The sequence below is a fragment of the Oratosquilla oratoria genome, unplaced genomic scaffold, assembly GCF_046742065.1.
Source record: "Oratosquilla oratoria isolate Oo_2021 unplaced genomic scaffold, ASM4674206v1 SCAFFOLD45, whole genome shotgun sequence".
Taxonomy (NCBI): Eukaryota; Metazoa; Arthropoda; class Malacostraca; order Stomatopoda; family Squillidae; genus Oratosquilla; species Oratosquilla oratoria.
Window position 1 is genome coordinate 7,680,615 of NW_027467710.1, and position 16,174 is coordinate 7,696,788.

Here is a 16,174-nt window from a genome sequence, read left to right on the forward strand (position 1 = left end):
TAATAATACCTTCTAAACTTGTCATAATTAGAATATCATAAATTTGTCCCTATTAATATACATTATGGCTGTCATTGTTAGTATATTCTAAACTTTTCATTATTAAGACAGATCAAATTATTCAGTATGAGTACATATCAAAGATATTTAATAGAACCTTCTAAAATTGCCATTATTAAAAAATTAAAGTTATTATAAATATCATTTTCTAAAATTGTGATTATTGATTATTGTTGCATATATCATTAATAGTACTATCCACTATTCATTATTAATATATTCTAAACTTTTGATATTAAATTTATCATCACTAGTTCCGACTGAATATGTTATCCTAAACTTATCAGTGCATATTAAAGTTATCATTAAAAGTATATTCTAAACATGTCATTAATAGTTTTTATTGTAAAATTTCACATTAAAGATTTTGATAATAGTACCTGCTAAACGCTATATTATTTTTATAAATTTCCCATATCATAAATTAAATTTTTCATTGGTTTTGAATATACTAACAATGACATGTTTAGACGACACTACTAATGATAACTTTAATATGTATTAATACTCAAAAGTTTAGAATATATTAATAATGACAAGTTTAGGATAATGATAAACTCGGAATATATTATTATTACCAAGTTTAGAATATACTAATAATGGTAAGGATACAAGGTCCTAGTAATGATAACTTCAATGTATACTAATAAAATTTAGAATACCAAAGAAGATATGTTTAGTATTTACTAATAGTGATGTTTCGAATTTACGAACAATGACAACTTAAGAAAGTATTGTTAGTGATAACTAATGAGGGTTTAGAATATACAATTGACAAGCTTTAATGTTTACTAATAATGACAAGTGTTAAATATACCAATAATGACAAATTTAGAATATGCTAACAAATTTAGAAGGTATCATTAATGAAAAATTTAGTATGTACCAATAATAACGAGCTTAGAAACTAAGAACCACAAGTTTACAATAATGACATAATTAGAGTATACTAATGATAAGCTTAGAAGATTCATGATAACTTTAATGTGGAAAATTTTAGAATAAATTGATAATGGAAAGTATAGAAATTACTAAAAATGACAACTTTAGAAGGTTCTATATATGATAACTATAATTTGTACTAATAAATGACAAGTTTAGAACGTACCAATAATGACAAACATAGAATGCATTATAAAAAAATTAATGTCTTCTGATAATTAACATTTGGTATATACTAATAATTACAAGTTTAAAGGCACTATTAATGATAACTTGAATATGTACACATATTCACATATTATTATATGTTATCATTGGCATGTTATTATAATACATGTATTATGTACACATAATCACATGTTTACAATATTGTAATAAAGTTTAAAAGGTTAGATTAATAATAATGTTAATGTGTAGCAATAATGATACATTTTAATTATATTGATAATGCAAAGTTTTGCAAATACTAATAATAGCATAATTAGAAATTGCTATTAATGATAACTATAATATGTACTAATAATGGTTAGTTTTGAAAAAGCTAACAATGTCATATTAAAAAGCCAGTAATAATGGTAACTTTAACATGTACTAATACTCACAATTTTAGAATATACTAATAATGACAAGTTTTAAATAATTATAAATTTTGGAATATATTAGTATTGTCCTAATAATGATAACTTTAATGTGTACTAATAATGACAAGTTTAGAATAATAAAGAAGATATGTTAGTATGATATTTTTCGAATATACGTACAATGACTTTAGAAAGTATTGTTAATGACAACTTTAACGTGTAAAGAGATACTTTTAATGATAACTTGTCATAATTAGAATATTATTAGTAATGACATGTTTAGAAGGTTACATTAAGGATAACGTTAATGTGTAGTAATAATGACACGTTTAAAATATACTATTAATGCAAGGTTTAGAAAATACTAACAATAGCATAGTAGAAGTTGCTATTAATGATAACTATAATTTATCATTATTCTAAACTTGTCATTATTGGTATATTCTAAACTTGTGAGTATACATGTTAAAGTTACTAATTTATCAGTGTCTTCTAAACATGATATTGTTAGGTTATTCAAAACTAATCATTATTAGTACGTATTATATTTATCATTAATAGCAACTTCTGATATTGCTATTACAAGAATTTTCTAAACTTTGCATTATTAATATGATTCAAACGTGTCATTAATATAACCTCCAAAACTTGTCATTATTACAAAATTGTAAACTTGTGATCATTGGTACATATTAAAGTTATCATTAACAGTGCCTTTAAACTTTTCAATATTAGTATTTTTCAAACATTAGTTATTAGAGGACATCAAAGTTTTCATTTATAGTACATTCTAAATTTGTCATTAGTACGCTCTGGTCATTATTAGTACAAGTTAAAGTTATGATATATATTACCTTCTAAAGTTGTCATTATTAGTAATTTCTAAACTTAATATGTTCGAAACTTGTACTTATTAATACACATTAAAGTTATCATTAATAGTACCTTGTAAACTTATGTACTAATAATAGTACAAAATGAAGTTATCATTACTAGAACCTTCTAAACTTATCATTATTAGTATATTCCACACTTGTCATTATTTCTACACATCAAAGTTATCTTGAGGAGTATCTTCTAAACCTGTCAATCTTAGTAGATTCTAAACTTTTAATTGTATATACATTCTAAACCTGTGGTTATTAGTGCATTTCTTCTATACATGTCGTTATTAGTATATTCTAATTTTGTCATTATTAGGACACCTTGATTCGTTATTGTTGGTATATTATAAACTTTTCATTATTAGTACACATTAAACTTATCAATCATAACACCTTCCAAACTTGTCAGTATTAGTGTATTCTAAACTTTTCTTTGTTTTTATAATATAAACTTGTCGTTATTGATACATATTAAAACTATTATTATTAGTATCTCCTAAACTTGTATTATTAGTACACGTTAAGAGTACCTTCTAAACATCATTATTAGTATATTCTAAACTTGTCATTATCAGTACACATTAACGTTATTATCAATATTACCTTCTTAACTTGACATCATTAGTATAGTATAAACTTGCCATATTAGTACACAATAAATTAATCATTTATAGTATATTCTAAATTTGTCATTATCAGTATATTCTTAACTTGTCATTATTAGTACACATTAAAGTAATCATTAGAAATACCTTCTAAACTTTTCATTATTAGTACATGTTAAAACTATTAGGACCTCGTATACTTATATTGGTATATTCTAAACTTGGCAAAACTAATATATTCCAAAGTTTATCATTTTTCTAAACATGACATTGTTAGTTTATTCAAAACAAATCATTGATAGTATTAGTATTTTCTAAACTTTGCATTATTAATATAATTCAAACGTGTCATTACACATTAACGTTATCATTAATATAACCTTCTAAACATGTCATTTATTGCTGTTTTTTAACTTTTCTTTATTAGTATTTTATAAACTTGTCAATGTCCATAAATATTAAAGCTATTAGTAGTAGTATCTTCTAAACTTGTCATTATTTGTATAGTCCAGTATTATTAGTACACGTTAAAAGTACCTTCTACCTTAACAGTAACTTGACATCATTAGTATATTATAAACATGTAGGTAATCATTAATAGTATATTCTAAATTTGTCATTATTACTATATTCTAAACTTGTCATCCTAATTTTTCATTATTTGGATATTGTAAACCTCTTCTAAAATTATCGTTCTTCAAATATTCTAACCTTGTCATCAATAGTACATTTTAAATTTGTGATTTGTGATTAAATTTGTGATTTGTACAAATTAAATATATCATTAGTAGATCCGTCTAAGTCTGTCATTTAGTACATTCTAAACTTCTCCTTATTAGTACCTTCTAAACTTCTCATTATTAGTATATTCTAAACATGTTATTAGTGCTCATTAAAGTCATCATTAATAGTAACTTCTAAACATGACATTATTTATTCATAGAACGGTCTAAATTTGTCATTATTAGTATGTTCTAAAATTGTCCTTATTTGTTCATATTAAAGTTATATCTGATAGCACCTTCTAAACTTATAATTGTGAGTATATTCTAAACATGCCATTATTAGCATATTATAACTTTTCATTTTTAGAATACCTTATAGCTATCAGTAATAGTTCCTTCTAAATCAGTTACTATTTGTATATTCTAAACTTATCATAATTAGTAGACAGGAAACTTTTATTTTTAAAAGTTGCTATTATCGTTATATGATAACCTTTTCATTAATAAAACAAATTAAATGTTTTTTTTATTAGTACCTTCTAAACTTATCACTATTGGTATATTCTAAAATTCTCATTATTAGCACTCATTAACAGTGCCTTCAGAACCTATATATTAGTATATTCTAAGCTTGTCCATTTTAGAACACATTATATTTATCACTAATAGTACCTTCTAAACTTGTCATTATTATTATATTATAGTTAACAGTTATAGTAACTTCTCAACTTGTTATTATTAGCATATTCTAAACTTTCATTATTAGTACACATGAAAGTTTTCATTAACAGTACTTTCTAAACTTCTCATTATTACGTGTCATTATTTGTACATATTTAAGTTATCATTAATAGGATCCTTTAAACTTATCATTATTGCTATATTTTAAACATGTGAGTATTACATTCTTCTAAACTTGTCATTATATTTTATTCTAAACGTTTTATTGCTTGTATTTCATTAACAGTACCTTCTAAACTTCTCATTATTACGTGCCATTATTAATTCATATTTAAGTTATCATTAATAGGATCTTTTCAGTTTATGATTATTGCTATATCTTAAACATGTCGATATTAGATTCTTCTAAAGTTGTCATTACCTTTTATTCTCAACATTATATTACTTGTGTATTCTAAGCTTGTCACTATTAGAGTTATCATTAATAGTACTTTCATATTCTAAGCTTGTCATTAATAGAATATTCTTTAAATTTCATTATTAGTATATTTTAAACTTGTCATTAATAGTACAATTAAAATGATCATTAATAGTATCCTTCATCTGATCATTATTAGTATGTTCTATAATTATCATTATTAGTATTAGTTATCATCAACAGTATCTTGTAAACTTATTATTAGTATGTTCCATATACATTAAACTTACCATTAACAGTACTTTCTAAACTTGTCATTATTAGTATATTACAAACTTACCCATAATAGTATATTCTCAACTTTCATAATTAGTACACATTATAAGTAGCTTCCAAACTTGTATAAACTTGTATATTCTATAGTTGTCACTCTTACTCCATATTTAAGTTATTATTAAAAGAATCTTCTGATCTTGTCGTTATTGGTATATCCTAAACTTGTCATTAATAGCACTCGTTAATACCATAATCTTAACTTGTCATTAAAGTTTTATTAGTTGTACCTAAAAAGTGTCATTAATCGTATATCTTATCATTACTAGAACATATTAAAGTTATTATTGATAATTCCTTTTCAACTTGCCATTATTAGTATAATTCAAACATTAATTAGTAATCATTATTAGTGTGTTCTAAACCTGTTATTGTTAGTCACTATTCAAAAACTCTAAACTTTTCATTATTAGTACACATTAAAGTTTCAATTAATTGTACCTTTTGAATATGACATTATGACATTAAACTTGTCATAATTCTAAACTTTCTTTAATCGTACATGTTAAAGAGAATATTTTAATCTTGTCAATATCAATATACATTAAAATTATTATTACTATTATATTCTAATCTTGACAACACAATAAAGTCATTAAAAGTACCGATTATTACCACATTCTACATTTGTCATTATTTGTGCAAATAAAATTTATCATTAATCGCACACTTCTAAATTTTTTATTATTAGCAAACTTTGGGGTTTTCACAAATATTACCTTCTAAACTTGTCATCATTAGTATATTCTAAACATGCCATTATTAGTATATTCTAATAATTCTTAGTATATTCTAAACTCGCCAATATTAATCAACATTAATAGTATCTTCATTACTAGAATATTCTAATTATTTCATTATTAGTACACATCAAATATATCATTAATAGTACCTTTTAAATCTGTCACCATTAGAGTGTTCTATACTTTCCATTATTAGTTCACATTAAAGTTATCATTAATAGTACTTTCTAGACTTCTCATTATACACATGTCAATATTGGTATATTCTAAATATGTCTTCAGTGATGTATCTAAACTTGTCATTATTAGTATGTTGAAAACTTGTCATAATATATCATATGAAAGTTATCATTAATAGGACGTTATCATTAGTATATTATAAGCTTAGCAGTATGCTAAAGTTGCCATTATTCTAACTTTGTCATTATCATAATTTAAACTAGTATATTCTAAACATGTCATTAATAGTATATTCAACTTTCATATTTTCTAATATTTGTTATTATCAGTATCCTCTACAATTGCCATTATTAGTGCATATTAAAGTTATCATTAATAGTACCTTCTAAACTTATCGATATTAGTATATTCTAAACATGTGATTATGAGTACATATTAGAGTTATCATTAATAGTACTTTCTCAACATGTACTTGCATATTCTAAGGTTAAAGTTATCATTAATAAAATATTCTAAAATTTCATTAATAGTATACTTTAAAGTTTTCATTAATAGTATCTTTAATATGATCATTATTAGCATGTTCTATAATCTTCTATAATCTTCTAAACCTGGCATTATTAGTGTGTTCTAAACTTATTATTAGTGAAAATTAAGGTTATTAATAGTACCTTATACACTAATCATTAACAGTATCCTTTTAACTTGTAATTATTAGTATATTCTAAACTTATTATTATTATTACTTTATTATTATTATTACTTATTGTATATTCTATTCTAAACTTATTACACATTAAAGTTATCATTATTAGTATTTTCTAAACCTGGCATTATTAGTGTGTTCTAAACTTACTATTAGTGAAAATTAAAGTTATTGATAGTACCTTATACACTAATCATTAACAGTATCCTTTTAACTTGTAATTATTAGTATATTCTAAACTTATTACAAATTAAAGTTATTATCGTTAAAAACTTATCACTACTAAACTTTAATCTGCACTAATAAAAACAACTTTAGAATATATATTCCAAACTTGTTTTTATTAGTACACATTTAAGTTATCATTAATAGTTCCTTTTCAACATGTCGTTATAGGTATGTTCTATATTTGTCATTATTAGTACACAATAAATATATTAAGTGTATTTTAACACTTCGTTATTAGAATATATTCTATTATTCTCATGATTACTACACATTAATGTTATCTTTAAAAATACCTTCTAATCTTGTTTTTGTTGTCAGTATTAGTATATTCTAATTTTTTTCATTATTACTCCTAGATTTTCTTTATATATTCTAAACTTGTCATTATTAGTTCATATTAACGTTATCATTATTAGTACCTTCTAAACTTATTATTATTAGTATATTCTAAATTCTTAATTCTTTCCATTATTAGTAGTTATACATGTTCCTTCTAAACCTCTTTTTTATTAGTATATTGTAAATTTCTGATTATTACACATTAAAGTTCTTATCAAAGTTAAATGCATTATCAATACATCTTTTAAACTAGTCATTATTAGTATATTACAAACTTGCCATTATTAGTATCTTTTAAGTTTTCATTATTAGTATATATTGGCATATTCTAGTCTTTCCATTATTAGTACACATAAAAGTTATCATTAATTGTGCCTTGCATTATCAGTATATTGTAAACTTGTCACATTAAAGCTATACCTTCTAAACTTGACATCATTTGTATATTACAAAATTGCTATTTCTAAATTTATCATTATTAGTGCACATTAAAGTTATCATGCAATAGTACCTTCTAAACTTGTTATTATTAGTATATTCCAAACTTGTTATTACTAGTACACATTAAAGCTATCATATGACCTTCTAAACTTGTCATAATTAGAATATCATAAATTTGTCCCTATTAATATACATTATGCTGATATTCTATGGTTGTCATTGTTAGTATATTCTAAACTTTTCATTATTAACACAGATCAAATTATTCAATATTAGTACATATCAAAGATATTTAATAGAACCTTCTAAAATTGTCATTATTAAAACATATTAAAGTTATTACAAATATAATTTTCTAAAATTTTGATTATTGGTTATTGTTGTATATATCGACAATATTCATTATTAATATATTCTAAACTTTTGATATTAAAGTTATCATCAATAGTTCCGACTGAATATGTTATTCTTAGTATATTCTAAACTTGTTACTATCAGTGCATATTAAAGTTATCATTAAAAGTATATTCTAAACATGTCATTACTAGTATTTTGTAATTTTTTCACTATTAGTACTCATTAAAGTAATTGTTAGTACACATTAAAGATTTTGATAATAGTACCTGCTAAACGCTATACTTTTTTTTATAAATTTCCCATATCATAAATTAAAATTTTCATTAGTTTTGAATATACTAACAATGACATGTTTAGAAGACACTACTAATGATAACTTTAATATGTACTAATACTCAAAAGTTTAGAATATAGTAATAGTGACAAGTTTAGGATAATGATAAACTCGGAATATATTATTATTACCAAGTGTAGGATATACTAATAATGGTAAGGATACAAGGTCCTAGTAATGATAACTTCAATGTATACTAATAAAGTTTAGAATACCAAAGAAGATATGTTTAGTATCTCCTAATAGTGATGTTTCGAATTTACGAACAATGACAACTTTTAAATAAAAACTTTAATGTTTTCTGATCATTAATGTTTGGTATATACTAATAATGACAAGTTTAAATGCACTATTAATGATAACTTGAATATGTGCACATATTCACATGTTATCATATGTTATTATTCACATGTTATTATAATACATTATTATGTACACATAATCACATGATTACAATAGTGTAATAAAGTTTAAAAGGTTATATTGATGATAACTATAATACGTACTAATAATGATTAGTTTTGAAAAAAAACTAACTGTCATTTTAAAAAGCCAGTAATAATGGTAACTTTAACATGTATTAATACTCACAATTTTAGAATATACTAATAATGACAAGTTTTAAATAATTATAAAATTTGGAATATATTAGTATTGCCAAGTTTAGAATATACTAATAATGGTCCTAATAATGACAACTTTAATGTGTACTAATAATAACAAGTTTAGAATAATAAAGAAGATATGTTAGTATATACTAATACTGATATTTTTCGAATATACGAACAATGACAACTTTAGAAAGTATTGTTAATGATAACTTAAACGTGTACTAATAAAGAGAAGCTTTTAATGATAACTCAGATATGTGTTAATAATAACAAGTTTATAATATACAAAAATTGACAAGTGTAGAGGGTACTATTGATAATGAATTGAATGTGTACCAAAATGACAAATTTAGAAAGACACTATTAATGATAACTTTAACGTGTAGTTACAAAGAGAAGTTTATAAAGTACTATTAATGATAACTTTAATGTGTACTAATAATGACAAGTTTAAAATGCAGTAACAATGACAAGTTCAGAAAGTTATAAACTTTAATAAATTCCAATATTGACATGAGATGTTTAGAAGGTGCTATTAATGATAACTTATATGGCAAATGGCAAATGATAAGTTTAGAACATACCAATGAAAAGTTAAAGTTAATGATAACTTCAATGTGTACTAATACTGTCAAGATTATGATATGCTAGTAATCACAAATTTGAAAAATACAGTAGAAATATATATAAAAAAATGGCATATTTAGAAGAAACTTTAGAAGATAAATTTAGAATATACTGATAATAACAAGTTTAATATAATAATAATGGCGATTTTAGAAGGTGCTAATATGTGGTAATGTGGTAATATTGACAAGTTTAGAATACTTTAAAAATAGCATTTTTTGTAATATACAAATAAAGATAAGTTCAGACTGTATCTTAATGACAACTTTTAGAAGGTACTATTAATGATAACTTTAATATAAACAAAGCACTATATACTAATAAGGGTAAGTTTAGAAGGTACTATAATCGATAACGTTAACTTGTACTAATAACGACAAGCTTGGAATATACTAATAATGCCAAGTTTAGAAGGTACTATTAAGGATAACTTTAATGTCTATTAATAGTGATAAGTTTAGTATACACTATTAAGTTTAGAATATAATAATAATGACAAGTTTGGAAAGCACTATTAAAGATAAAATCTATGCGAAATGATAATGAAAATTTTAGAATATGACAAGGTATAATTCAATTTATAATAAAATAGCGTTTAGCAGGTACTATTATTAAATATTTAATATGTACTAATAATCACTTTAATGAGTACTAATAGTGAAAAAATTACAAAATACTAGTAATGGAATGTTTAGAATATACTTTTAATGATAACTTTAATATGCATTGATAGTAACAAGTTTAGAATATACTAAGAATATCCTCTACAATTGCCATTATTAGTGCATATTAAAGTTATCATTAATAGTACTTTCTAAACTTGCCCTTATTAGTATTCGAAAAATATCAGTATTAGTAAATACTAACATATCTTCTATATTATTCTAAACTTGTCATTATTAGTACACATTAAAGCTATCATTATTAGGACCATTATTAGTATATTCTAAACTTGGCAATACTAATATATTCCAAAGTTTATAATTATTTAAATCTTGTCATTATTAGTATATTCTAAAATTGTGAGTATTAGTATATGTTAAAGTTACCATTTTTACAAGCTTTTTAATATGATATTGTTAGCTTTTTTTCAAAACTAATAATTATAGTTATCATTAATACCAACTTCTAATTATGTTATTATTAGTATTTACAAATTTACATTATCAATATAATTAAAACGTGTCATTATTGCTACACATTAACATTATTATTAATATAACCTTTTAAACTTTATTACAATATTGTAAACATGTGATTATGTGTACATAATTCAGTACATGTATTATAATAACATGTGAATAATAACATATAATAACATGTGAATATGTGTACATATTCAAGTTATCATTAATAGTGCCTTTAAACTTGTCATTATTAGTATATACCAAACATTAATTATCAGAAGACATTAAAGTTTTTATTTATAATACATTCTAAGTTTGTCATTATTAGTACGTTCTAAACTTGTCATTATTAGTACAAATTATAGTTATCATATAGAACCTTCTAAACTTGTCATTTTTAGTCATTTCTATACTTTCCATTATCAAATTATTCTAAACTTTTCCACATTAAAGAATTTCCACATCAAGAATCTTCTAAGCTTAGCATTAGTTTAATGTCATTATTCTAAACTTGTGATTCTTAGTATATTCTAAGCCCGTTATTATTGGTACATACTAAATTTTTCATTAATAATACCTTCTAAATTTGTTAGTATTAGTGTATTCTAAACTTGTCATTACAAGTATATTCTAAACCTGACATTATTAGCATATTCTAATTCTGTCATTATTGGTATATTCAACACTTGTCATTGTTAGTAAACATTAAAGCTTGTCAATTGTATATTCTGAACCCTCATTGTTAGTACACATTAGTTATCACTAACAATACTTTCTCAATTTGTCATTGTTCGTAAATTCGAAACATCACTATTAGTAAATACTAAACATATCTTCTTTGGTATTCTAAACTTTATTAGTATACATTGAAGATATCATTACTAGGACCTTGTATCCTTACCATTAATAGTATATCCTACACTTTGTAATAATATATTCCGAGTTTATCATTATCCTAAACTTGTCATTATTACTATATTCTAAACTTTTGAGTATCAATACATATTAAAGTTATCATTAGTAGTGTCTTCTAAACATGTCATTGGACTCGTGATCGACAGCTATTTCCCTCCTGGAAGAGAGCTCAGAGCTCGTAGGTCCGATCTATGGGTAATGCTATGACCTTGCACACACACACTATTAATGATAACTTTAGAATGTACTACTACTGAAAGGTTCAATATACAAATAATAAAAAGTTTAGAATAAAAGATAATGACAAGTTTAGAAGAAGAATATTGACATGTTTAAAATATAGCAATAATGATAAGTTTAAAAGATCCTATTAATGATAACTTAAATGTGTACTAATAATGACACGTAATAATGAGAAGTTTAGAAGGTACTGTTAATGAAAACTTTAATGCGTACTAATAATGAAAGTTTATAATATACTAATAAAGACACGTTTAGAATATACTAATAATAACAAGTTGAGAAGTTACTATAACTGTTAACTATAATATTAGAAGTATATAAGGTACTATTTGTAATAATAATGAAAAAATAGAATAATGTTAGAAGGTACTATTAATGATAACGTTAATATGTACTAATATAGACAAGTTTAAAACATATACATAAAGAAAGTTTATAAGGTACTATTTGTAGTAATAATGAAAAAATAGAATATACCAACACAGACAAGTTTAGAATATAACAATAACAACAAGATTAGAAGGTATCTGTAAAGATAACATTAATGGGTACTAATAATGATAATTTTAGAATATACTAATAATGAAGAATGTGAATATAACAATTAATAATAATAACAAATATAGAATATACCAATAACGACAAGTTGAAAAAGAAATTGAGAAGCTAGTAATTTGTACACTAATAATAAAGGCTTAGAATATATTAATAATGTCAAGTTTAGAAGGTATTGTTAATTTTAGAGCATACTAATAATAAAAGTTTAGAATATGGTAACAGTGACAAGTTTTTAACGTACTATGAATAATAACTTTAATGTGTACTAATTTTGACAAATTTAGAATATACTAATAATTACAAGTTTAGAGGGGACTGTTAATGATAAGTTTAGAAGGTACTATTAATATCTTTAATGTGTACTAATGATAATAATGCCAAGTTTAGAATATACGAATAAAACAAGATTAGAAGGTACTGATAACGATAAATTTAATGTGTACTAATAATGACAAGTTTAGAAGATGCTTTTAATGGTAAAATTTAATGTTTACTAATAATGACGAGTTATGAATATACTAATAATGATATGTACTAGTTTAGAATATAATAATAATGACAAAGATAGAATAATGACAACTTTAGAATGTACTTATATTACAAAATTCAAAATGTACTAGTAATGATAAGTTTAGAACGTCCTATTAATGATAAATTTGATGTGACCTAATAATGACGTGTTTAGAATTTACAAATAATGATAAGTTTAGTGTATACCAATGAAGACATGTTTAGAATATACTAATATTGACATGTTTAGAATATACCAATAATGATAAATAATAATGACAAGTACCACTAATGATATATTTAATACTATATATATTTAATACTTATACTACTAATGATATATTTAGTTTACTAGTAAGTTTATATATAATGTGTACTAGTAAGTTTAGAATATACTAATAATGACAAGTCTAGAATACTCCAATAATGACAGGTTTAGAAGATACTATTAATGATAACTTTAATGTTTACTAATAATGATGATTTTAGGTTTTCCCAAGACTGACAAGTTTACAATATCAATTGAAAAGGTACTATCAATGATAACTTTAATATGTTCTGATCATGACAAGTTTAGAATATACGATTAATGACAAATTAAGAGCATACTATTGGTTATAACTTTAATGACAAGACTAACGACAAGTTTATAAGGTACTATTAATAACAACTTTAATGTGTACTTATAATGACAACTTTAATGTGTACTTATAATGACAATTTTATGTACTTATAATGACAACTTTAGTATATAACTTTAATATGGGTTGATAAAGACAGGTTTCGAACATACTAATTATAACAAGTTTTGATGGTTCTTTTGATAATAACTTTAATGTGTACCAACAATCACAAGTTTAGAATATACTTGTAATATTATAAACTTAACCATAATAGTGTATTTTCAACTTTCATAATATTTTCTAATATTTGTTATTATCAGTAGTATCCTCTACAATTGCGATCATTAGTGCATATTAAAGTTATCATTAATAGTACCTTCTAAACTTGTCGTTATTAGTAAATTCTAAACATGTGATTATGAGTTTATATTAGAGTTATCATTAATAGTACTTTCTCAACATGTACTTTCATTCTAAGGTTGGCCACTATTGGTACACTTTAAAGTTATCATTAATAGAATATTCTAAAATTTCATTATCAATATATTCTAAACTTGTCATTAATAGTACACTTTAAAGTTCTCATTAATAGTATATTTAATATGATCATTATTAGCATGTTCTATAATCATCATTATTAGTATTAGTTATTATCAAGAGTATCTTGTAACTTGTCATTATTAGTATCTTCTATACTTGTCATTATAAGTATATTCTTAACGTATATTCTTAACGTATATTCTTAACGTATCATAATCACTATACATTAAACTTACCCATAATATTATATTCTCAACTTTTATAGTTAGTACACATTAATGTTATCATTAATAGTAGCCTCAAACTTGTATAACCTTGTATATTCTAAAGTTGTCATTCTTAGTACATATTTAAGTTATTATTAAAAGAATCTTCTGATTTTGTCGTTATTGGTATATCCTAAACTAAAAATTATCATTAATACCATAATCTTAATTTGTCATTATTAGTACACATTAAAGTTTTTATCAGAAGTACCTAAAAGTATCAGAAGTACCTAAAAGTATCAGAAGTACCTAAAAGTGTCATTATTCTAAACTTGTCATTACTAGAACATATTAAAGTTATCATTGATAATTCCTTTTCAACTTGTCATTATTAGTATAATTCAAACATTAATTAGTAATCATTATTAGTGTATTCTAAACTTGTTATTATCAGTCATTATTCAAAAACTTGTAATCATTAGTATATTCTAAACTTTCTTTAGTAGTACACGTTAAAGATATTGCTGAGAGAATCTTAATCTTGTCAGTATCAATATACATTAAAGTTATTATTACTATTATATTCAAATCTTGACATTATTACAACACAATAAAATGATCAAAAGTACCGATTATTACCACATTCTAAATTTGACATTATTTGTGCAAATAAAATTTATCATTAATCGCACACTTCTTATTATTAGTATATTCTAAATTTGTTATTATAAGTAAACATTGAAGTTATCATAAATATTACCTTCTAAACTTGTCATTATTAGTATATTCTAAACATGTCATTATTAGTATATTCTAATAATTATTCTAAATAGTATTCTAAATACTATCTTCTAAATCTGTCATTATTATAGTGTTCTAAACTTGTCATTATAAGATATCATTAGTAATACCCTTTAAACCTGTCCCCATTAGTGTTCTATACTTTTCATTATTAGTACACATTAAAGTTATCATTAATAGTACTTTCTAGACTTCTCATTATACGTATATTCTAAACATGTCAATATTGGTATATTCTAAATGTGTCCTCAACTTCTCATTATTAGTATGTTAACTTGTCATTGTTAGTTCATACCAAATTTATCATTAATAGGACGTTATCATTAGTATATTCTAAGTCTGGCAATTTTAGTATATGTTAATGTTGTCATTATTCTAACCTTGTCATTATTATTATAATTCAAACTAGTATATTCAAAACTCGTTGTTATTATTAGTAAACTTATCATTAATAGTATATCCTAATTACACTGTACAACAAATTTCAGGATTAAGAAAAAAACATAGTTCTCATGTGCGTTTTATTATGAAGTTCAGTGTGCTGAATTCAAATTTGATAACAAAAATTTCATGCCAGGTCACAATTTTTTGTAAATCGCTGTTTTAATAATTATGCAATTAATAGAGATTTCCAAGGTTCCATAAATGTATTTTGCTCCCAAAGTCAGATTAAATGTCTTCATTGTATTTATTTAATTAATATATAATAAATCGGCATGTTTGTTAGCTTTATATGATGTATTAACCTACAATCTATTATTTACTTCTTCTTTTATAAGACGTCTCAGGCGTGTCACGCTTCAGGTTCCAACAGAAGTCAGCCAGCATAGCAGGGCTCCATTTTCCCTTGTACCTG

General features: G+C 23.4%; 1 protein-coding gene across 1 annotated transcript in view; it reads right to left on the bottom strand.

The window, feature by feature from the left end:
* LOC143023224 (uncharacterized) overlaps positions 1-16,174 on the bottom strand; it is a 42,100-nt gene that overhangs the window by 24,192 nt on the left and 1,734 nt on the right. The gene's annotated exons all lie outside the window — the stretch shown is intronic.